Source organism: Balaenoptera ricei, chromosome 21 (genome assembly GCF_028023285.1).
Source record: "Balaenoptera ricei isolate mBalRic1 chromosome 21, mBalRic1.hap2, whole genome shotgun sequence".
NCBI lineage: Eukaryota > Metazoa > Chordata > Mammalia > Artiodactyla > Balaenopteridae > Balaenoptera > Balaenoptera ricei.
Window position 1 is genome coordinate 35952217 of NC_082659.1, and position 24460 is coordinate 35976676.

Genomic DNA, 24460 nt, shown 5'->3' on the forward strand with positions numbered 1-24460 from the left:
ATGCTGCCCCGCGAGGGTCAGGGATTCCTTCACTTTGGGCTGTGTCTCTGGTGGTATGTATTCACACTTTGCTTCAGAGGTAGGTTTTATTTCTGCCTGTTCTCATATTCCCTTTTTAGCTACATGTATTTCCTAGTTTTATTTTCCTCCTTTTCTAGTTGTGCTTGGCTGAGCAGAGATGAGATATGCTATGGATAAATATGTAGAGTGTCGGCACAGGAATTACTCCTCTTATAGCTGCTAATTAATCTATTCATTTTTAGTTGGTTGGCTTAACATGTAAAATGAGATTTCGGGGGGATGGGGTGGGGAGGACAAAGAAACATTGTAAACCATGTTTTATTTTATTTTCCCAATGAAAAATAGGCAAAAATAACAATGGCACAGTTTTCTATCCATCTCCTCTATGGATGTATTCAACTTCTTTACCTGTATTTAATATTTTTTCAAAACTGTGGTTTATTAGCTGATGGTATTCCTCAGTCTATGAACGCTTCCATTTTGTAGGTAATCATCTTCATTTTGGGAAATATGTCCTAAGAGTAAGATCATTCATTTTCAAAGTTAAGGCTTAGAAACGGACAGCTGCTGCTCTGTCCATGTCCACAAAGCCACATTTCCACATGCTGTCACCTTTTCAGGGACTCAAGGAGGGTTTATCTGAAATGTCTCAAAGGAAAAGAGAAACCTCAAAGGAGGAAAATGGGTAACAGGAGGATTTTTAATTATCTGTTTTATGTAGAAATATTTCTATCTTTATTAATTATGATGGCAGACAATGATGTTTTACATCTAAAATTGTTCTTTCCTGCTGAAATCTCAGTGTTTCCAAATGCATCTGTCAAACAACACTTTTTATTTAGTAATATAACAGCTATCCTTTCCTTTGTTTTTGCCTAATGAGTTGTTCAGCCCCTTAAATTTTTTTTTCTTTCAGGGTATAAATCCCTTTGGGAAACTTATAGAATAGTATTTCAGGTATCAAATTTGAATTCTATAAGGAAAAATATAGAGGGGGCCTTAATGAGATGAATTATGTCAAATGAAGGCAAGTAACCTAATTTAATGCATTCTTGGGAATATACAAAGAGACATGCATTACATTATTGTCTAAAATTTAATGACTGAAAGTGCTATTGTTTAAGAACTTTGGGGTTTCTATAAAAAATATTTTAAGTAAATTTTCCTTAGAAACTTTGCACTCTCACACATCTCCAAGAATTGAAATTCAAAGTTGATTTTAAAAAGGAGGAGGGCTTAAGACCTTAATGAAATTACTAGTTCTTTAAGTTTGATTGAAGAAGGTTCCCCAGCTACACACCCTGCTGGTTGTAGAAACAAGAGACCAGTCAGATCAGTATTTTGACAAGAAAGGGCGGGACTTTTCTTTAATTACCGAATCAGTAAGATGGTGAGTTCTGTTCAGCGACATAACTTTACACTGTGGTGCCATAGACTTTAGAAGTGCTCTTACCAACATCATTTTGTTTGCTAGCGCACTAGTCCTGAGATGCCGGTATTACTCTTGTCATCTCCGTGGTGAAGGTGAGCAGCATGGCCAGGAGGGGCAGGTGCAGTGGTGCTGGGGGAAGCTGGTGTCCCGCACCCGCCTTCCCGGGATGGAAGCCCCTGGAACCTCCCCACCAGCCGGCATCCTTTCTGCTTCTCTAACCCCTCTCTCTGTATGGTGCCACAGGATGTGCAGGCTGTGAGTCCGAGGAGAGGCTCTTTCACAAACTGTTTGCTTGTTATAACCAGTTCATCAGGCCCGTGGAAAACGTTTCCGACCCGGTCACTGTGCATTTTGAAGTGGCCATCACGCAGCTGGCCGACGTGGTAAGCGCAGGGGGGGCACCACGAGGCCTCGGAGGCCCCAACTCTGAGGGGTCCAAGCAATTCCCACTCACTGCACTGGGTAAATAAAGGGATTTTTGAACACAAACAGACACAAGTCTACAGAGTGCTGCCCTTCAAAGCCGGCCCGTTGGGAGGGATCCACTGTCCCCAGGGTTGCTGTCATTATTCCCCTTAAGGCGATGTTTTTCTGGAAATGCTCTCAGAACCAGTTTATGAAACAAAGAGGCGAAGGGGCATTTGAAGGGGGAATACAAAGGAAGCTAACTTCATTGTGCACCTACTATGCACCAGTGTCTGCACTTAGTGGCTGTCATCTGCATTTTACAGCTGGGGAGAGGAAATCTCAGGTAAGAAACTTTCCCAACGTCAGACAATTACAGATGGTGGCACTGGGGTTCAATCAGCACTGTTCAACCCCAAAGCTCATGCTCTTCTGACTCCGTATAAGAAGAATTGCTTTAAGTCTCCTTTGTTATAGAAGAAAGAGAAAATTCACCTTGTTTCACACAGGGTTCCATCCAGCCCTGAAAAACTGATGGGAATCTGGAGGTCTTAGTTTAACTTATTGCTACCCTGTTTAAGGGCAAGGAGGACTAGAGTTCTTTCTTTTGAACAATCTTCACACCCTAGATGCTGGGAGAGGAGGTGTGGGACCTGATACCCTAACGGAGGTCAGGGTTCCGGGCTCCAAGGCATGGCAGGGCCAGGCTGGCCTGAGGCACTGGACTCGGACCAAATTCCAGGAATAGGCAGGCTCAGGACGTAAGGGGTAAGGGACGCCAGGAGCATCTCTGAGACAATGGTGCACAGACCGAGGGAGCAGCCCAGGCCCTGGACGGGGGCCGGTGGGGCCTCTTTCCTCTCAGCTTTGCCTGGAGAAACAGTGGTGGCTCCAGGTGCACCTGGGGGAAGACCTCAGTTATGGATATGAAGTCCGGGCTCACCATGTTTCTCCGGTCCGTGCTTCCCAGCGGACTGGGCTGACCAGTCCTCTAGCTTCTGGCCCAAGCTGGAAGTGTGTATATGCTGATAAATACTGATTTTTTAAAAAAGTAAGCCAGATGTTTTATCTCACTTAGATGGGCCCACTCCTTCCTTTAATAAACATTTATTTAGTACCTATTCTAATCCCGCCTCCCCTCTCCCCTCAAATAGCTTGGCACTGGTTACTGGTCTCCTACCAGGCTGGAAGCCACACTTGGTATGAATAGGGCTGTTATGAATGGAGAACTGGACTGAGTTTCCCCTAAAGTTTGTGATGCAGCATCCCTTCAAATCCATGATCTATACACCCTTTCAGGACATTGTTCTGAAGATGGTGGGTGGAGGATTGCTGAATACAGATTTTGGTATTTGCGTTTGGCTGCTATCAGAGATTGAAAAACACACACATGCTCTCTCAGCTTATATAAAACAAGTTTATTTCTTTCTTATGTAATAGAAATCTAAAGGTTAACAGCCCAGGTTAATACCAGGTGGCTTTGTGGTAGTGGTTGCATCATGGTGTTTGGTTGCCCAGGTTGTGCACTGCACAACTCCTGAGGATGTTAATCACATGAGCTATGATGCTAATAGCATAAACTGTGACAGGGACCAAGGTTCCTTCTATCTTTCTATGTCACCATCCTTAGCATGTGATTTCTTCCCTCAGTGTTGCCTTGTGGTCCAGGATAACTGCTGATTTTCACTCATCATATTCACATTCTTGGCAAGAAGCAGGAGGAAGAGAGAAAGGGGCACATACCAGACATCTGTGACTTCCTTAAGGAGTTTTATTAGAAGTCCTACTGACAGCTTCTGCTTCCTAGCTCATTGACCACCCCTAGCTGCAAGAGAGTCTTGAGAAATGTAGTTTTTTAATTGAAACGTTATTTATTGAAATAATCATAGATTCACTTGCAGTAAGAAATAATAGAGCCCTTGTATACTTTTTTGACCAATGGCAACAACTACTGTGTCTTTCATTTCTAAAGTTTTGTCGTTTCAAGAAAGCTATACATAAATGGAATCACACAGTATGTAACCTTGTAGACTGGCTTTTCCACTCAGCATATCAGTAGTTCATTTCTTCTTTTTTTTCTTCCAGTTTTATTGAGATATATTTGACATACAACACTGTATAAGTAAGGTGTGCAGAATAGTGATTTGACTTACATACATCATGCAGTGGTTGCCGCAATAAGTTTGGTGAGTCATTTCTTCTTATTGTGAGTAGTATGCCATGGTATTGATGGAGCACACTTCGATTGACCTTCCACTGGTTGAAGAACATTTGGGCTGATTCCAGTTTTAGTCTTTTACAAATAAAGCTGCTATGAACATTTGTGTACAGGTTTTTGGGTGAACATTAATCGTTATTTCTCTGGGATAAATGCCCAGGGGTGCAATTCCTGGGTCATGTGGTAGTTGTGTGTTAGTTTTAAAAGAAACTGCCAAAATGCTTTCCAGAATGGCTGTATCCTTTTACATTCCTACCAGCAATATGTGAGTGATCCAGTTTATCTACAGCTTTGCCAGTATTTGGTATTGTCACTGTTTTTTATTTGAGTTATATTAGGTATGAAACGATATCTCATTGTGGTTTTAATTTGCATTTCCCTAATGATTATTGATATAAAACCTCTTTTCATGTGCTTATTTGCAATCTGCATATCCTCTAAGGTGAAATGTTTGCTCTCGTCCTTAAGCCCATTTTCTAATTGGATTGTTTGTTTTTACTATTTAGTGTTGAGAGTTCTGGCTATATTCTAGATACAACTGCTTTGCCAGTTTTGTGGTTTGCAAATATTTTATCCCAGTTTGTAGCTTATCTTTTCTTCCTCTTCACATGGGCTTTCACATGAAGTTTTTAATTTTGATGCGGTCCGATTTATCAATTTTTCCTTTTATATGTCGTGCTTTTGGCATCAAGCCTAGTAATTCTTTGCCTTATCCCAGATCCTAGAGGTTTTCTCCTATGTTTTTCTAAAAGTTTTATTTATGTCTTATGTTTAAGACTATGATCCATTTTGAGTTAATTTTTATGTAAGATATGAGGCCTAGATTTTTGTTTTTTAGACCTGTGGGTGTCCAATTGCTCCAGCACTATTTGTTGAAAAGGCAATCCTTTTCCCACTGAATTGGTTTTGCACCTTTGTGAAAAATCAGTTGAACATATTTGTGTGGGCCTATTTCTAGGTCCTCTATGCTGTTTCATTGATCAGTGTGACTCTCCCTCCACCAACACTGCACTATCTTGATGACTGTAGCTGTAGAGTAAGACTTAATATTGGCTACAGTGATTCCTGCCTCTTTGTTCTTCTTTGTCAAGATCGTCTTAGCTATTCTGAGGCCTATGCCTAGAATAAGCTGCCTATGTCCACAAAAAGCCTTGCCCTGATTTTGATAGGAACTGCATTAAACCTGCAGATCAGTTTGGGGAGAAGTGACGTCTTTACTCTGTTGAGTCTGCCAGCCCATGAATGCGGGGCGTTTCTCCATTTATTTAGCTTTTCTTCCTTCAGGATTTTGTGATTTTCAGTATACAGATCCCGTTTGTATTGTTATGTGTATATGTAAGTATTTTGTTTTATCTGAGGGTGACTGAAAATAGTACTATGCTTTTAATTTTGGTTTCTCCATGCTCATTGTTAGTATATAGAATTCTAAGACTTTTGTGTATTGATCTTGTATCCTGAGATCTTGCTGAACTCACTTAGTTTCAGCATTTTTATAGATTCCATGGGATTTTCTTCGTAGGCAACCTTATAATCTGCAAATAGAGATAGTTTTGTTTCTTCCTTTCCAGTCTATGCCTTTTCCCCATTTTTCTTGCTTCATTGCAGTGGCTAGAACTTCCAGTACTATGCTGAATAAGAGTGGTGACAACAGACATCCTTGACCTGTTCCCAATCTTAAGGGAAAAGCATTCAGTCTTTCACCATTTGGTATAAAGTTAGGTGTAGATGTTTTGTAGATGCTCTTATCAAGTTGAGGAAATTTCCCTTTATTCCTAGTTTCACAGAGTTTTTAATAATGAATTGATGTTGAGTTTTGTCAAAAGCTTTTTCTCCATCAATTGATAAGATCACATGGTTTTTCTTCTTTAGTTTGTTGATATGGTAAATTACATTGATTAATTTTTGAATGTTGAACCAGCCTTGCATCCTGCTTAGTCATGTGTATAACTTTTCATACATTGTTGGATTCAGTTTGCTAATATTTTGTTAATGATTTTTGCATCTAAGTTCATGAGAGATATTGATCTGTAATTTTCTTTTTTCCTAATGTCTTTGTTTGGGTTTGTGTCAGGATAATATTAGCTTCACAAAAAGGATTTGGAGTTGTTTCCTCCTCTTCTATTTTCTGGAAGAGATTGTGGAAAGTTGGTATTGATTTTTCTTTACATATTTGGTAGAATTCTTCAGGGAAACCTACTGGGCCTGGAGATTTCTTTTCCAGGAGCTTTTAAATTATAAACTCAATTCTTAAATGACTATAGGGTAGTCAGACTGTCTATTTATATCACTTTTCAGATTCTTTTCCCTTGTTGTTTATTACAAAATATTAAGTATATTTCCCTGTGCTATACAGTAGGTCCTTGTTAGTTTGTGGTTTTTGAGGAATGGGCTCATTTCTTTTAAGTTGCCAAATTTATGATAAAATTGAAGTTGCTCATGGTATTATCTAACTTTTTAATGGCTATAGGTTCTGTAGTGATAGCTCCTGTTTCATTCCTGATATTGGTGATTTGTGTCTTCTCTCTTTTTATTTTTGTCAGTCTTGCTAAAGTTTTATCAATTTTGTTGTTTTTCCCACAAAGAATCAGTTTTTTGTTTCATTGATATTCTTTCTTGTTTTCCTTTTCAACTTTATTGATTTCTGTTTTATCCTTATTTTTCCTTCCTTGTACTTGCTTTGGGTTTATTTTGTGCTTATTTTTCTAATTTCTTGAGGTAGAAACTTGTGTTATTGACTTGAGACTTTTTCTCATTTCTAATATAAGCATTTAGCTATAAATTTTCTTATCAGCACTTTTTTTACCTATGTCCTTCATATTTTGATATATTGTGTTTTTGTTCCCATTCAGCTCTATGTGTTTTAAAGAATTTCCTTGAGACATTCTCTTTGACCCATGGATTATTTAGAAGTTTAGTTTCCATGGGTTTAGAGATTTTCCTGTTGTCTTTTGGTTATTGATTTCTAGTTTGATTCCATTATGGTCAGAAACACACTATGATTCCAATTCTTTTAAATTTGTTGAGGTTTGTTTTATGGCCTATGATAAGGATATGCTCTGTGTTGGTTAATATTATATGCATGCTTGAAAAACTGTGTATTCTGGTGTTTTTGAGTGGAGTATCTATATATGTCAATTAAATTCTGTTGGTTGATTATGTTGTTCAGATTTTCCCTATTTTTGCTGATTTCTGTTGAGTTTACTGAGTTCTATTCGTTTCTGAGAGAGAGATATTGAAGTCTCTAACTGTAATTGGGGATTTGTCTGTTTCTTCTTTCAGCTCTATCAGTTTTTGTTCCATATAATTTGAGACTCTGCTGTTTGGTGCATATATGGTCAGGATCATTGTGTCTTCCTGGTGGATTGATCCTTCTTTCATTATGTAATGTCCTTCTTTGTCTTTAGTAATTTTTTTCCTCTGCATCTACTTTGTCCACTATTAATATAGCAATTCTTATTGGTATATTAGAGTCTACTTGTCCTCATGTGGGGCACCAGAAGTCCCTGTGGGCCATATTCATTGTCGTCACTGAGCCATGGTGAAGTCTGCGAGTGACTGTGATGCAGTACAGCCCAGATGCACAATTACCAACGCCCTTCTAGAAGACTATAGGCCGTCTGCTGCTGTTTGAGCCTCAGGCTTGGCCTTAGAGCACCAGAGAGCTCTACATGGAAGGGTGTTTGCTGCTGCATAGAATGAACTTGGCCACAAAGTTTAATGAGTGGATGATCTTCAGAGTAAGTGTATCTCCACTGTCCCTCTCATGGGGCCAGGGCAAAGCCCCTGCCCAGCGTTTTTGATGGCCTGGCATATCTGACATGACAGACCTGAAGGCTCTCAAAATGTAGCCCACCTGGCCTTTCTGGTCTCAGTCTCTGAGTCTGTTGCTGCTGCTCCAGAATCTAGTCCATTTGAAATTGTAACTCCAATCCTTTCATTGAACCACGTGTCAACTAATTTATTTTCCCAAGAAGCAGACGCAGGGTGATGGTCCCAGGAATGTGGGGTGGTACTGTGGGCCTCTGGCCTCCTTCAGCTGGGCTGTCTGATAGCAGTTCCCATGGCCATAGGTGCGGTCTGGCATTGGATGGAGAATGGGACTTTCCAGACCCGGTCCTGACCCATAAACTTGGCTGACGCCTCTGAGGGTGTCCATCCACCATGAAGCAGGACCACACCACATGGAGCTTCACCAGGCTGCGGAAGTATCGACGGGGAGACAGGAATACTGTCGGGATGATATTGCCAACTGATTTTAATTCTCAGAATACAACGTTCTAGTTCACAGTGTGCACTAGTTCTCTAACCAGTGTACTAGTGGACAGAGAGGAAGCAGTCGCTGGAAGATGCTTATGACTGTTCCCTCCGAGACATTGCTGGACTGCTAGAGCTAGTCCATTCCTGACTGACAGCCAATGGATTTACTGACATGGCCCCTGCTTGAATCTGCTGGCCACAAGGTATGAGCAGAAGACACTGTCCTTAGACTTGGGTAATTGTAAAGTCATGAGTAAGTAATAGTCCATTTCTTTGCTTGCCCTGACCAACAGAAAACCATGAATGTAACTCCTTTTGTTGACCTTTTAAAACCCTGGGGCTTATCATGACTTGACACAAATGCCTTTGAAGGAGGAAGCTGGTGAGGTCTCCAGGTAGCGTTTTCTGGGGGGCATGGAGAACTGCAGAGCAGCAAACCAGAGTGGGCTGGTGTCCAGCCCTGGCCACAGCTTCCTCAGCCAGTGTGAGGTGTTTACTCTCGAAGGTGCTCATGTGTCTGGGGAAACAAGGTTGGTAAGTTTTGGGAACCCACTGCCGGCCACTGGGTGACCATCAATAGCCTCCAAGTGTTGTGCTGTGAGACTGCTGGAGGTTCTGGATGTGTCTTCAGTAGCTGCTCCACTGAGAGGTAGTAGCTGATTAGGAACACATTATATTTGGGATGTCATCCTGGAACGCTTTTATTCAAGAGACCCATGACTCTTTGCAGGTCATTTAGGTACCTGCTTAAACCACCTCCTCAGACAAGCCTTCCTGGATCATCCTGTCTAAAAGAGACGTGTGTGCGTGTGTGTGCAGACACACATACACACACACACACACACACACACACACCACTCAATCCCTCTTTATTTTCTTTCATAGGACTTATCACTATCTTACATTATACCATGTATCTATTATTGATTTTCTGTCTCCCCAGCTAATAGCTTAGGCACATGTAGGTAGGGATATTTTCCATCCTGATTACTTCTGTAGCCCCAGAATTTATAGAGCTCACAGTAGGTACTCAATAAATACTTGTTAATGAATGACTGAAGCAATTGGCAGTGGTTTGGGTGGGAGCAGTGCTCTGGGGAGTGGCAGGTTCCAGCTGGCAAACTCCATGGTGAGCTGAGGCTGACACCTTGAGGGGCAGTGGGGCTCAGGACTCAGAACCTAGAGGGTGCTGGGGCACAGCTGAGGAAGAAGATGGCAGAAACAATGATACCCATCACCATCTGCAGGGCTTCCCCTCCCTCCCTCCCACTCTCTCTTCTCTCCCTTCTTTCCTTTTATGGGATCAGAAATCCTTATAGGCTGCAGTGGTCAGAAAGGCTTCACAGAAGTGGGACTTCAATCAGATTTGAAAGACAGTCATAAAGCCACATTTCAAAGTCAACAGGGTTGGGACCAGTGTGGAAATATTGTATTTTTGGCTTTTTATAAGTTGCCTTTTCAGTCTTCTTTTTTTCCCTCCATTAGCATGAATAACTCAGATTGGCTATTTTTAGTTGTAATTTTTGCTCTAAGATTCACTTCTATTAGCAAGTACATTTGAGGCTAAAAAATATTGTTTCTTCTTCCCAGGATGAAGTAAACCAGATCATGGAAACCAATCTGTGGCTACGTCAGGTACGTGTCTATGTCACACGTTCTTCTCTTGGAATTGTGTCACACTTGTGTGTCAGTTTAACAACGTCCAATGGATAAAATCCACTAGCATTCCCTCTTTGCACCTCCACCTTATGATAGAGCATAAAATATTAACTAGCTCCAAAGCCCAAAGTTCAATCTGGTAACGGCTGGCTGGGTGCAAGCTTCACGGTGCAGAACTGAGTGACAGAGTTCTCTCTGACTGTCCGGGGGTTTCTGCTCTCAAGCCTCCTATGTTTGTCTGAGTCTCGAGCTCCAGAGCCAGATGCTTGCCCACTCTTTGATCCTGCTCTGGGTTAGATCCCACCGTCTGGTTTTATCAGTCAGACCATCTTGTTCTTCCTTCCTGTCTCAACCTTCTATGCAGATTTTGTAACAAACCCATCATCATACACTTGAATTCTCTTTTTAATATTAGCAATGGATTGCTACTCGAGATCGAGCACAGTCCATGGAATATGGAAGCTGAGCATATAAACTTGGCTAGCTAATTAATAATCAACAGATACTTATCTAATATCTATGTTTGCCCAAAATCAGCTCAGCTACCTTGTTCCCCATGGATTTAATCTTCCAACTTTTGGTAGGAAACCAACTCTTTAAATAAGAAAATTTTCAAAAAGTGGTTGAACCAACATAGAATTAACATTGGAAGAAAGTCAAGAATTTTTTTAAACTGACTTCTATTCCCTTTAGATCTGGAATGATTATAAATTGCGCTGGGACCCAGTGGAATATGATGGCATTGAGACTCTTCATGTTCCTGTGGAGAAGATCTGGAAGCCTGACATTGTTCTCTACAACAAGTATGGGCATCTGACTGCCAGTCTCTTTCCAAAGTTGCCTTTGGTACAGGCTGACCCAAAGCACAGGGGGTGTCACTAATGGTGTCTGATTTACTTTGCAGTGCTGTCGGCGACTTCCAAGTCAAAGGCAAGACAAAAGCTCTTCTTAAATACGATGGCATGATAACCTGGCCTCCACCAGCTATTTTAAGAGTTCCTATCCTATGGATATCACTTTTTTCCCTTTCGATCATCAAAATTGTTCCCTGAAATTTGGTTCCTGGACCTATGACAAAGCTGAAATTGATCTTCTAATCATTGGCTCTAAAGTGGACATGGATGATTTTGGGGAAAACAGTGAATGGGAAATTGTCGATGTTTCTGGCTACAAGCATGACATAAAATACAACTGTTGTGAAGAGATATACACAGACATAACCTATTCTTTTTACATTAGAAGATTGCCGATGTTTTACACCATTAATCTGATCATCCCCTGTCTCTTTATTTCATTCCTAACTGTGTTGGTTTTCTACCTTCCTTCTGACTGTGGTGAAAAAGTGACGCTCTGCATTTCAGTTCTGCTTTCCCTGACAGTGTTTTTGCTGGTGATCACAGAAACCATCCCATCCACGTCTCTCGTGATCCCCTTGGTGGGCAAGTACCTGCTGTTCACCATGATCTTCATCACCTTGTCCATCGTGGTGACGGTGTTTGTGTTGAACACCCGCTATCGCACCCCGACCACACACACCATGCCCACGTGGGTGAAGGCAGTCTTCCTCCGGCTGTTACCCCAGATCCTGATGATGAGGAGGCCTCTGGACAAGAGGAAGGGGACAAGATATGACAAAAACCCCAAAGGCTTCTCTGGTAGGCCTGCCAAAGTCAAGTTTGATCATTGCAGAGAGCCCAAACTTCTTAAAGAATGCTGCCACTGTCATAAGTCCGGTGAGATCGCCACCAGCAAGAGACGATTAAGTCATCAGCCTTTACAATGGATGACTGAAAATTTGGAGTCCTCACCTGAAGTTGAAGATGTAATTGATAGTGTTCAATTCATAGCAGAAAACATGAAGAACCAAAATGAAGCAAAGGAGGTAAATGTATGGCTCTTCTAGCCTGTTCACCCGCAGCAGGCCTGGGGGCCCTGCATAGACATGTCAGATCTTGAATGCGAGTTCTGTTTGCAAGAGAGTCAGTGAGTGGTACCCTAAGAGCCAGCCCTGTGATGATGCAGTTATGGGTGAACTGCCCTGGGGAGGGGGTGGGGTAAGGTGTAGCCTCAGAGCAAATCTCTGCCTCCAGAAATGTCAACTCAAGTAAAATCTGGTTAAAATAAACAGGGCAAACTTGGTTTATTAAACTGAGAGCCCCTGCATAAGGAAGGGTGGGAGAGGGAAAAGCCGGCTGAGGGGCAGGAGGAAAGCCTGCAGGGCCGCTCACGGTCTGGGAGCCTGGGAGGAAGGTGGCGTGAGCCTCCGGCAGCTCCAATCCCACTTACTCCACTTGACGGGGATCCAGGTGCTGATTGAATGAACCTCAGGGATATTTTTAGCGTCAACACAGTCTGCTTCTGCGGCCCAGAGCCTAACTATAGCAGCTCAGACCTCCCCATCCTCCAGAGAGAGAGAGCTCAAGAACTTTATGCCAATTTTCCATACCATCAGAATGACTAGCTGGGGGCCTCTGAAAACTCCTGCCGCCAGGGGTCTGGGTCTGACCTGATGGCAGTAGCCATCATCCTTATCTCCTAATGAAGGGACATGGCAGACCTGAAGTCCACCCATTGGTGCTGAGGCGGACACGGGCTGCATGTCACACAGGCCGGGGAGGGGGTGCATCAGGGGCAGGTGAGCCTAGGACTCCCCTCTGTGGTGACAACTTCGTCAAACTAGGGGACAGTTGCTTCTGACTTGATCACCACCAGGTAGGGCTCTTGGAAGGCGGGGACAGGAAGGACGTGAGAGATGTAATGAACTCTCCCTGACCAGCGTGATCCCGAATTCTAGAGAGCCACCTATGCCTGATGGGGGGCCCATCACATCGCACGTCCTACACCCCCCGCCTCAAACCCATTTCCCAGACTTGCCAAGGAGTCAGAATGTCCCGTGGTGCCCATGACAAGGGTGGATGAGGTGTCACCTGCCCTATCAGTAAACGAAGGGTGTTGCGCCCATCAAGCCATCAACCACTGCAGTCGCCCCCAACTGTGCACCCTGAGCGGATTCAGGGTGGAGAAAAGAAGGATGCTGGCCCTAGATAGCTAAGTTGCATATCAAAGGAATGATTTCCATGAACCCAGACTCTTGCATCTTCCCATACATAGAAAAGCACTAAATTCCTTAACTTGAGATGTCTGGTTTTCTTTAATTAACAGTAATCTTTTTTTTTAAAGTTTTTAAAATTGAAGTATAGTTGATTTACAATGTTGTACTAATTTCTGCTGCCTAGCAAAGTGACTCAGTTATACACATATATACATTGTTTTTTGGTATTCTTTTCCATTATGGTTTATCTCAGGAGATTGGATAGGGAGGAACCACGATATGTAGGAGGTTTTGCAACAAAAACCAGGTGGTCGGAACATCAAAGGATTACTGTTGCTGTCAAATGCAACAAAATGCTCTGTAACAGTAATCTTTCGATGTTCTGGCTACCTGGTCTTTGTTGCAAAACCCCCTCTATGCCCTGACTTTTCCCTTACCTCTTCAGCGCAGTCCCTCAGAGCGACCTGAGAGGCTGCCTCCCGGGCTTGAATTCCTCAGAAAATCCACTGAATAAAACATAATTCTCAACTGTTAGATTGTGCATTTTTTTTTCAGTCAACGCAAAAGTGGAGCTCTCCGAGCAGCTCCTTCTGGGGCGCTGTCTGCAGTCAGGGGAGGTCCTGTGCGCCCACATAAGCCTGCTCACCCTGCAGCCCGCTGTCCCAGGACTGATGGGGCGCACGCACCCACCCTCTGCAGACAAACGGAAGTCCTCTGTGTGCTACAGAGGAGACACGGGTTAACCAGAATCACAGGGATATTTGCTTTAAAATCGCCAGGAAATCTTCTGTGAAAAGGAAGCAGCTTATTCATGAGACAAAGCTTATCTCCCACGGTTCTGATTTTTTTTTACAGCTGCTTGACTTTTGTCTTTCAGATGCAGGACGACTGGAAATACATGGCCATGGTGGTGGACAGGCTGTTCCTGTGGGTGTTTATGACCGTCTGCGTGTTTGGAACTGCGGGGCTGTTTCTCCAGCCATTCCTGTGGAACACAGGACATTCGTAAGATGGATTTTCCCTTTAGCTTCAGAAACTTACAAGACGCTGTGTTTGTTCCATGTTTCCCCCACCACAAGGAAAGGGATAGAAAGCTTCGCACTAAGTCCCCATCTAGATGGGAAAAGAGGACTTTATTGCCAATCAGGAGCCTGGATGCCCTCCCTTGGGGCACAGAGGAGCACTTTATGATCCCAGTGTCTGGGATCTGACACTGGAGCCCAGAGCTGGCAGCGCCTGCAGGCTTCTCTTGTCTGTACACGTTTGGCTTCCGGGGCCGTGACCCACCCACAGAACAGCAAACCGTGGGATCAAAGTCAAGCCACGCTAAGAGGTTCTTTTGCTTCTCCAGTTTATGGGCTTCTCAGTATAATGACACCTGCCAGACGTGAAACTCTGGACCTTGGACTTGCTGACCTCTGCAGCACCTGTGAACTTGTGTATGCTTGCTTTCTCCTGCACAGCTCTGTGATGTAGAACAGACACTGCAGCATTATTTGATACATTATTTGGTAAAAAAAGTATCAGCAGGTAGTCAGTCTAACCAACAGGCTGTATTTACTCCCCTTTTAAAAACTCTTACTGAAGTGTAGTTGATTTACAGTGCTGTGTTAATTTCTGCTGTACAGCCAAGTGACTCAGTTATACATATATATGCATTCTTCTTCATATTCTTTCCATTTTGGCTTATCGCAGGATACTGAATATAGTTCCCTGTGCCACACAGTAGGACCTTGTTGTTTATCCATCCTATATATACTAGTTTGCATCTACTAACCCCAAACTCCCGGTCCTTCCCTCCCCCGCCCCCCATATTTAATTATCATTCATCTGGCAAGAGGCTTGAGTGGTGACATTGCCACAGTCCCGGAAATAGGTTCTGTCCATGCACTTGGAGCTTTGTAGGAAAAGTCATAAACACAGAGATCTCCAGGACCAGGTATCACATGGGGAATGTAACCAGAGCAACGAAAATAAAGCATGACGTGGTCTGGCCGGAGAGACCTGAAGCAACCTTTGCCGTGGGTCCAAAAGGTGTCTCTTCTCATCAGCAGTTTCCATTTGCTCTTTGTAACTAAGACTGAAAAGAAAAGTGTTTCTTCTGTAGGAAATGGTGATCTTGTACCTTTTAGAGCAATTCCCTTTCTGAGAGGGAGAACCTTGGGTATTCTGTTTTATTCTACCCTCGTTTATTATCTTCTTATTTTTTGTATACACTTATTATAGCAGTTTTAAAGATGCATTTTAAAGTAGAAAAAAAAAATCTACTCTAACACAGGAACTAATTTCATTTTGCCTTTTCCGTTCTAGTCCTTGTCTAAATGCACACATAATTTGACACCTCAGTTTTACCTTTCGGTTTTGTATTTTGCTATTTTCTCTATATCATGTCAGCAGCATTTCTCCGTGATGTTACGCAGTCTTGAAGTATAATTTTTGTGGTGGCATAACCTCCATTGTGTTGATACTCTACAACTTCTATTACTGATACTGACCAAGGTTCTTGACCTTCCCTTAATCAATAGAAATTAACAAGAGGCCAGACAAGAAACTCAGGCAAGGCTTTATTGGGGCTCCTGAGGTGCCAGGAGCGAAAGGAACGAAAACAAGTAACAGCTTCCCTTGCTCACTCACCAAGGGGGGCGAGTTCCTTACATGGGGTGAGGGTAGGGGTGTGTCCAGGGGTCGGGCCGGAGGGGGGGCTTAGGTGGTCTGCCCACCCCTTAGGTGGGGTTGAGTGCAGGGGGCGTGCAGAGTACCCTGCTTTTGCTCCCAACTCATCGGAAGTGGCAGTTGGGTTTTTTTTGGTCTTTTTGTATCTTGTTGTCCATAATTTGCCCCAACTGCACATATACACAGTTATTTTTAGTCCCTTATAGTTTCTTTGTATTTTTTTGCTCAAGGAGACGTTTGTCCAGGTGCAAGCCCTGCAGCAAAGGGTCCCAGGTCCCAGATCCCAACCTGTCTCATTACCATGTGCTAATTCTTCCTTGTCTACCTCATCCTGGAGCTTAAGGCCGGTTGTAGTACCCCAGGTACAAGTCACTCTGTTTTAAAGTATTTTTACTCTTTTCATGTCATGTGATTATAGCACCTCTATTTTATCTGTCTTTACAGAGGGTTGCTTGTTTCTTGATACTTTTTTTTTTTCTATTAAGCCAAATCACTATTTCAAGTCACTGTTTAAAAGTTTTCATGGTGGTACATACACATAACAAAATGTACCATCGTAACCCTTTTTAAGTGTACGGTTCAGTGGTATTAAGTACATTCGCATTGTTGTACAATCATCAGCACCATCCATCCCCTGAACTCTTTTCGTCTTGCAAAACTGAAACTCTGAACCCATTAAGCAATAACTTTTTAATTTTTTGCAGGACTGTCACACTGTTCCCCACCGCAGCTGCACCATTTTACATCCTCACTGACAGCGAGCAGGGTTTCACCTTCTCCACACCCTCATCAACACGTGTTAGCTTTCTGATGGTGGCCATGCTAATGGGTGTAAGGTAATATCTTGTGGTTTTGATTTGCTTTTCCCTAACGATGAGTGAGGGTGAGCATCTTTTCATGTACTTATTGGCCACTTGTATATCTTCTTTGGAGAAATGTGTATTCAAGTCCTTTGCCCTTTTTAAGATTGGGTTATTTGTTTTCTTGTTGTTGCGTTGTAGGCGTTCTATATATACTGGATATTAACCCCTTATCAGATATAAAAAGAAGACTTTTAAGAACTGCAAAACAGGAAACTGAGAGGAAAGTGCTCCCAGCCAGGGGCGGGAAGCCAGGATCCTGGCTTCTTAGCATATTCTTCTGTGCATGAACAGACATCAGCCTTCCCAGCCCAGCTTTCCAGAAGTTGCTTGGTGATCCTCAGGGGCAGTGACAAACTAGCAACATACATTTTAAAGAAATAAGCATTTGAATAAAAGGGGCATCACAGCATGGAGATGTCTTTGTGTATCAGGTCTGTAGAATCAGTGACTTTGAGAGATGGAACGGAACTCATAGATTATATAGCGCAACTCTTTTTTTAATCTCAAGAGGCAGAGTGGCTTGCCCGTGATCACGTAGCTAACAAATTCAACTCTGAAACCCACATCTCCTGACTCTTAAACCATTTCCCTGCCCCTGGATAATTTAGTCTCTCTCATGAGAAGGGAATGGAAAAAGACAGAAGATCAACTGATTTGGCCCATCTCCTCCCTTCCCATCCCCATGTCCTCCCAAAGGCCAGGAAAAGCACCTTTCACTGTCAGTAATCAGAAAGAAAAAAAGCTTAGAAATGTAAACCAGGTTAGAGAGATGAAGCAGTAAATGCTCTCTTAGTTTAGGAAAGTCAGGACTATTAGTGTCAAAGTTTATTTTAGCCGGGGTAGGGGATACAAATAACTTTTGTGGGCTATATGTGAGTCTTCAGAACGAGATCAGTCATTGCTGAGTTGAACTGCAGACATTCTTGGGAATATAAGTCCCAGGTCAGAGTGGAAGCATTTTTCTCCCTCACTGCCCCAAGCAGGAACACCTGCTTCCCTTGGCTGAGGCAGCAGAGCGGGGGCAGAGGAGAAAAGCTGGACGTTAGCAGATGCTGAAGCGTAAAGAGACTGACCAAAGAGGGGCCCATCATGCGGGGTCTGCTCTCTGCAGAGAGGCTGATTTGCCCCCCACTGGGCCCCGGGCCCTTGCCATCATGCTGAATGTGGGCCTGGGTGCTTGATCTTCTGATTTTTCAAGATACACTGAAAATCCAGCTTTTTATACAGAATCTCCTAGTTTTAAAACGTGGCAACTAAATTAAGAAGCAAAAATAAAGTCTCGGTGTCAGCTAAACAAAACAACCTGCCTGCAGGGCTGTGAGTTGGCAGTTTTTGGCTAAACAAACCAGGGCTTGATCCCTTCTGTCTGGCAAGGTCAGGCAGGAGGGGCAGAGTCAGGGGCAGGGAAGTGCTGGGGTGGGGGGAGGAGGTGGACCCCGGGACCACGGAGCTCCATCTGAGGGCCTAGAGAGTTCTACAAGGGCTGTCCCACTGGCCCCAACCTCCCCCGAGGCCTAGGGTGTGCCTCTTGGGTGTAGTGAGGGGACAGCGAGATGAGAACAGGGGCGTCTCCCCTCGCCCATCCCCACTTTTGACTTGGGAACTGTCATCTGAACTCTTTAGCAGCAGCAGTTTTCAGCCAGAGCTGCTATTGTACCCCTTACACACACACACACACACACACACACATACACACACAATTTCCAGCTGGTGTTTGGAAACGTCTAAAAGGGTATTTTGGGTTGTCACAATGAATGACTGGGGTGCTTTGTCACTTAGGGTCTGGGGCTAGGGACGTAAGCCTCCTGCAGTGTGAGGGGCAGGTCAGTGTAGAATTGTCCCAAACAAGATACCCATACCTCGCAAAGGAACGTCTGAGCCTCTCACGGGTGGTCAGTTTGGAGCGCAGGCCTGTGAAGACCCGCACTCTGTGGGCTGGTTGAGGGCAACCACACACCACACCCAGCACGCACTCCACACCCTCTGCACACGCCACACACCACACACATTACACACACACCACACACACCACACACCACACACATTACACACACACCACACACACCACACACCACACACATTACACACACACCACACACACCACACACCACACACATTACACACGCACCACACACGCCATACACCACTCACATTACACACGCACCACACACACCATACACCACACACATTACACACACACCACACACACCAAGCCCACCACCCACGCCACACATATCCCACCCACCACACACCCCACACGTCGCACCCTCACTGGGTCCTTGGTGCAGAAGCACCCATCCTCCTGGAGAAACAGTAAGGCTCCTCCCCCACTGTGTTTTCCCCTGAGGATAGAGTTCTGCAGGTGGAGGGGACCTGCATCTGTAAACATGGATGTTGATAGTGCTTTCCACACAGCGCTGTTTGGAAGATCGCCTGAGTCAATCTTCACGATGTGTACTCTTCCTTCTGACCTCCCTGTGGATCTTGCACTCTTCTGGCCTGGCGGAGATCACCCCTGAGTGTTCGGGGGCACGTCTAGTCCTGCAGCAGGCCAGGCTGCTCTGCCCTACCGCCGCTATTCTGCCTGCCCGGAGGGGTGTGACAACGCACACCAGCGGATACACTGCTGCTCTCGGCTAGTTTGCCTGAAACTAAGATTGTCTATGAACCGGAGAAATAACGTTACTTTTATTTTCACTGCTATTTTATTGACATACTGAACAGAAAGTCTTAATACAAAGAAGGAGTATATGTCAGGTTAAACATAAATGGTAGTCACCATGGCTATTAAGTAAACAAATTCACATTAATACATAATAGTAGTAGGTGCTTCCAAGGAAGAATTATGACACAACCAAAAAAATCCATCCCAGCGTAAAGATATTACTCTTTGGAAACTACAGTGTTCTAATGTAGCTAGTTAGAGACCATTTTTAAAAGGACCAAGGTCACAGGTAAGAGTTTCTGTAACTTTGCTGTGTGTTATGGCCACGGGCTATACTTGTAAAGTTACCAGTGGATTAAGGTGGACAGATCACCTTAATCCAGGGATTAGTCTTAACGCTAATGACGAGACAGCCCGATAGCATGTCCCCTTGTGTGGTAAATAGAAACCACACACCATCATCGACGATGTATTCTGCCAACAATACTGAACTAGATTATAGTTGTAACTTCCAATTTACAGGAAATACAGGACACAGGGGACAAGCTAAATGACACCAGAAGCAAGTAACAAGACAAATCCTAAAAATGAGACATTCTTGGGGAAAACTGATCTACTCCTTTCAACAAGTTAGTGACAAGAAAGAAATTAAAATAGATTTAAGAGGCATAGCACTATGGATTGAATCCTACTTTAGACAAGCTATCTCTTAATTTAGGCTATTCTTGAGATAGTTGGGGAAACTTGAATATGGAGTTATTGATTCTTCTAAGTGTGATCATAGTATTTTAGAATTCTTTTAATGTAAGAAAATGGTTCTTTAAGGGGCATACTGAAAATTACACATGCACACAGAGAGTTGGAAATATTGGGTGGAACTGAGCAAGAATACAAATTTGTCCTCATTTTAGACAAATAACCCAATCCAAACTTTGTGATACTGGGTTAATTAATGAACAAATATGATTTAAGCCTTGACCACGTACTCAACTCTCTTAGATGCTGTTGGGGATGTAATGGAGGATATGCTACAGAATAGCTGAGGAAATAAAATTCGCAGAACAAAGCAATAGAGAACAATTATGTTCTAAACTACATATATATCAGAGACTGAAAGCACCACAGGCTCTCGGAGACGGGGGCTCCGAGTGGGCTGCCTGTTCTGTGAGGACTTCATGAGGAGGGGGGTGTGAGCAGGGAACTGAAGGATGAGAACAATTGAGGGCAGCTCTCTGTGTGCCCTCACCTGTGTGTGCCCACATGTGTGTGTTCCACACCTATGTGTGTGCCCGCATGTGTGTCCTGCACGCTCACATGTGGGATGCAAAGTTGTATGGGTCTTCCAACATCCACTGGTTGGAGTTAGCTGGAACATTTTGCCCGCAGATTTGTCTTGCTAAACGTTTGAATGTAAAATTGCTTTGCTTTGAAGTTAGGTTTTGTAGTTACTCCTTAGGGTTATCGTGCTATATAAATGTTTATCCTTTCCCACACTTGAGACCGTTATCCCCTCCCAGTCTAGCTGGGACGAGGCTTAAGCTTTGTGCACACATAGAAATGCTTGACCTTTGCTGTATTTGTGTCTGGTCAGAAAGAGGCTTGGCGTGGAAAGTGTTTCACGTGGCATTTTTCATAATTTAAAACTGAATTCAACTCTAAATGCATCTTTCCAAGATTAGTACTGTCATTTACCCAGCAAACTAATGAGCTAAACAAAGTTAAGTAATGAGTTAAGTCAACACTGTTCTCAATAAAAAGAAGAACAGTGATTTGCCCTTTGAGTCCATAATCCCGTCAGGGATTTAAGGCAGGGAATCCTTGATTTTCATCACAGTGTAGTCCAGCAAATCCTGTCCTAAAGCAGCAATAAAGCAGATCATGTTTTCCCAAAGGAACAACATTACAATTACAATTTGTGTGGTTTAAAATTGTGAAAGTTCCAGTATTTAATCTCTAACGTATAGAATTTGGGGGCAGGAGAGGTCTTCAAAGTCATAACCTCTTGCTATTGACCAGAAAACTAAAACCCAGAGAGGACAAGTGACTCACCGAAGACCCCACAGTTCACACAGCTAGGTAGTGGCTGGTCTAGAACCCAAGAGTCCTAGTGCCCTGGTTTCTGCTTTGCCATGTTGCCTCCCTTTAAAAATTCAGCAAAATATGCAGAAAAGTGATGACTATGTGGATCATACGAGGGGCCCCATTGTTCCATAATGTGAGCACATAGCACAGAAAAATACAATTCTATACAACAAAATTTGGTATCTATTGAAAACAAATACATTGACCACATTAAATATTATTTAAACACCTAAAATATATGAATATGATTTCTTTTCTTTTTTTTTTTTTTTGAATTTAGAATTTCTTTTGAGGGTGATTCGAATGGGATAAATCTAAAAAACAGTCCAGGCTATTTGAAAACATTCTATCATTTCTGTTCACTATGGTTCTGTGCTTTGTTCTAAGAATAGAGCAGATCTGGGTACTTTGTAGGAAAGGAAGCCTCACAAGACAGGAGGGTAATTAAAGGAAGCATTTCCAGGAGGAGGGGTCAAGGGCACAGGGAAGGAGAGATAGGTATGAAGGAGAAGGTCTGGTTGGTGTGAACAGGATGGTGATCTGCCTGGAAGAAGGAAGGGCAGTTTGGAGACTTCAGCAAAGGTCAAGGAGACTGAAACAGCCAGGCGTGAAGAGCCCCACGAGAGTGGATGTGGTCCTCCTGTCATGTCTGACAACACATGTGGATCATTACCTTCAAGACACGCCTCACTTTTTTTTGGCCAATAAATTCGCAATTCTATTCCCAACAGAATCATCTTTCTAGTCCCCACCCATGTCCAGCACCTACCAGGCTGCAAAGTCAAGATCATTCAGTCCTTAAAATCGACCTCACTCTTCTCATGGTGTGATCCCACTCTGGGTGATTTTTCAGTGTCCATTTGCCATCGACAATTGAACATGTCTATAGGGGTTGGCATTTAGAAAAAAAGGTTTAGTATAAATGACTGGCTGATGTGTTTCCTTCGTCTTCTTATTATTTTTTTGTCTTCTAAATCCTACTGATATTTCAGAAGAAATGTGAAATGAAAACGAATCCATAGGAGTACTGGAAAGTTGGCTGAGGTATCTTCATAGACTGGATCGGTGGGGATGGCTGAAATAGGTAGGACAGATGAGATCAGATTTATGGAAAAACCTAACAGAGCAGTGGAATTTGTAGTACCATGCAGGAGAGTTGGGACCACCAAAGAAATTATTTTTTTCTAGCAAACCCCACAATAACCCTAAGATTCTATATGGGGAGATGAGTGAAGGGCGGAGGAGCAGCTGCTGGGGTTCTCCACCCTCACAGTGGCTTCTGCAGTCTGTCCCCACTGATGCGGTCATTCTGACACGTGGAGAACTAGAGTGGGCACCAGATCAGAGAATTAGGGCAGTGCCCGAGGTCACTTACAGCTACTGTGAAGGAAGGGGTGTCCCAAATGTAGAAGATGAACTACACGCACACCCTAGAGAAATGCTTGCTTGGACACAAGACAGTAAAGGAAAGTGACTGAAGCTAGGTTTCCTGTAATTAGAAATGGTTTTCACTGTCAGGAGAGTAAACAATATCAAAACTCACCAAACATTTGAATAAAATGACCACAAAAAGCATCAAAAATCAGCAGAAAAATTAACCGCTACAGAAAAATTTTTATTGCAGACAGTAGAAGAAGGCTTTTATTTTTTTAAGACTTTTTAATTTATTTATTTATTTTGGCTGCGTTGGGTCTTCATTGCTGCACGTGGGCTTTCTCTAGTTGCGGTGATGGGGGCTACTCTTTGTTGCGGTGCGTGGGCTTCTCACTGAGGTGGCTTCTCTTGTTGCAGAGCACGGGTTTTAGGCGTGCGGGCTTCAGTAGTTGCAGCACTCAGCCTCAGTAGTTGTGGCTCGTGGGCTCAGTAGTTGTGGCGCATGGGCTTAGTTGCTCTGCAGCATGTGGGATCTTCCCAGACCAGGGCTCGAACCTGTGTCAGCTGCATTGGCAGGCGCACTCTTAACCACTGTGCCACCAGGGAAGTCCCTAGAAGAAGACTTTAAAGTAACTATTCCCCTAATATATATTCCAGAGGGTATGACATCCAAAAAGAAGAATTAGAGTTGTTGGAAATCAAATACATGATTTATCCACAGACAAACCAATCCCCCACCTGGGTAGGTGGGCTGAATAGAAGACTAAACAATAACTGAAAAGCAAATTAGTCAGCTGTAACATCAAACTGACAATGGAAAGAGTTAAAGAAATAAGAAGTATGAGAGAAAAGTTAATAAGTTAATAAATATGGAAGACATCTAGGAATACTAAAACCCTTCTGTTAGAAATTTCAAAAAGAAAGGGGAGGAAGAATGGAAGACAGGAAATAATGAAAGAAGACAAGAAAATTTGCACAAGTTGAAGAAAGACATTAGTCACCACGTGCCAAGACAAGGAGAGGGGGAGTAAGTCTTACACTTAGACACATACAGCATACAGGTGACATTTCTAAAGTCCAAAGATGAAGAGAGAAGCTTAAGCTTAAGAAGCTTAAGGAAAAAACAGGAATCTGTAGCAATGAGAATAAGAATCATCCCTCACCATAGTTCTCATCTATAACGGGGGATGTTGTAGAACAATGTCTTCAAAGTTCTGAGGGAAAATGATTTTGAACTCAGAATTCCAGGCCCAGCCAACCTATTCTGTGAGGGCAGAATGAACTACAATTGCAGAAATGCAGGGATTCAGAAAGGTTACCACACTCAAAACTTTCTAAAAGAATGGCTTAGAGATGGATTCCTCTGAAATAATGAAATGCATCGGCAAAAGAGAAAAACAGGATTAAAAAAATTGGAAAATATAGGATTAAAAAAACTGGTAAACCAAGAAATGAATAAAACGATTAATTGTTTAGAATATGGTTGTAGACAAAATGTATTGTCAAGACATTATTCAGAAGAAAGAGACACATAATATAAAAATTAATAATCTGGAGCTAAATTCTGGATGATTTAGAGAAAATATAAAAGGTGATAAAGAAAGAGGGGAAGTGAAGGTGATTTAGCATCTTGTTTTGTTTAGAGGGTAGTGGGACAGGTGTTAATTCTCAACACTGGTAAAAGAAGTTTGTATGTGCTTATTAATAAATTAGTAGAAAAGGGTGCATACTTTTCAAATCATTAGAGAAGAAGGAACAG

At 43.0% G+C, this 24460-nt stretch overlaps 1 pseudogene; it reads left to right on the forward strand.

Moving 5' to 3' along the window:
• Positions 1-14053, forward strand: LOC132356465 (neuronal acetylcholine receptor subunit alpha-6-like; annotated as a pseudogene).
• Positions 14054-24460: the final 10407 nt, after the last annotated feature.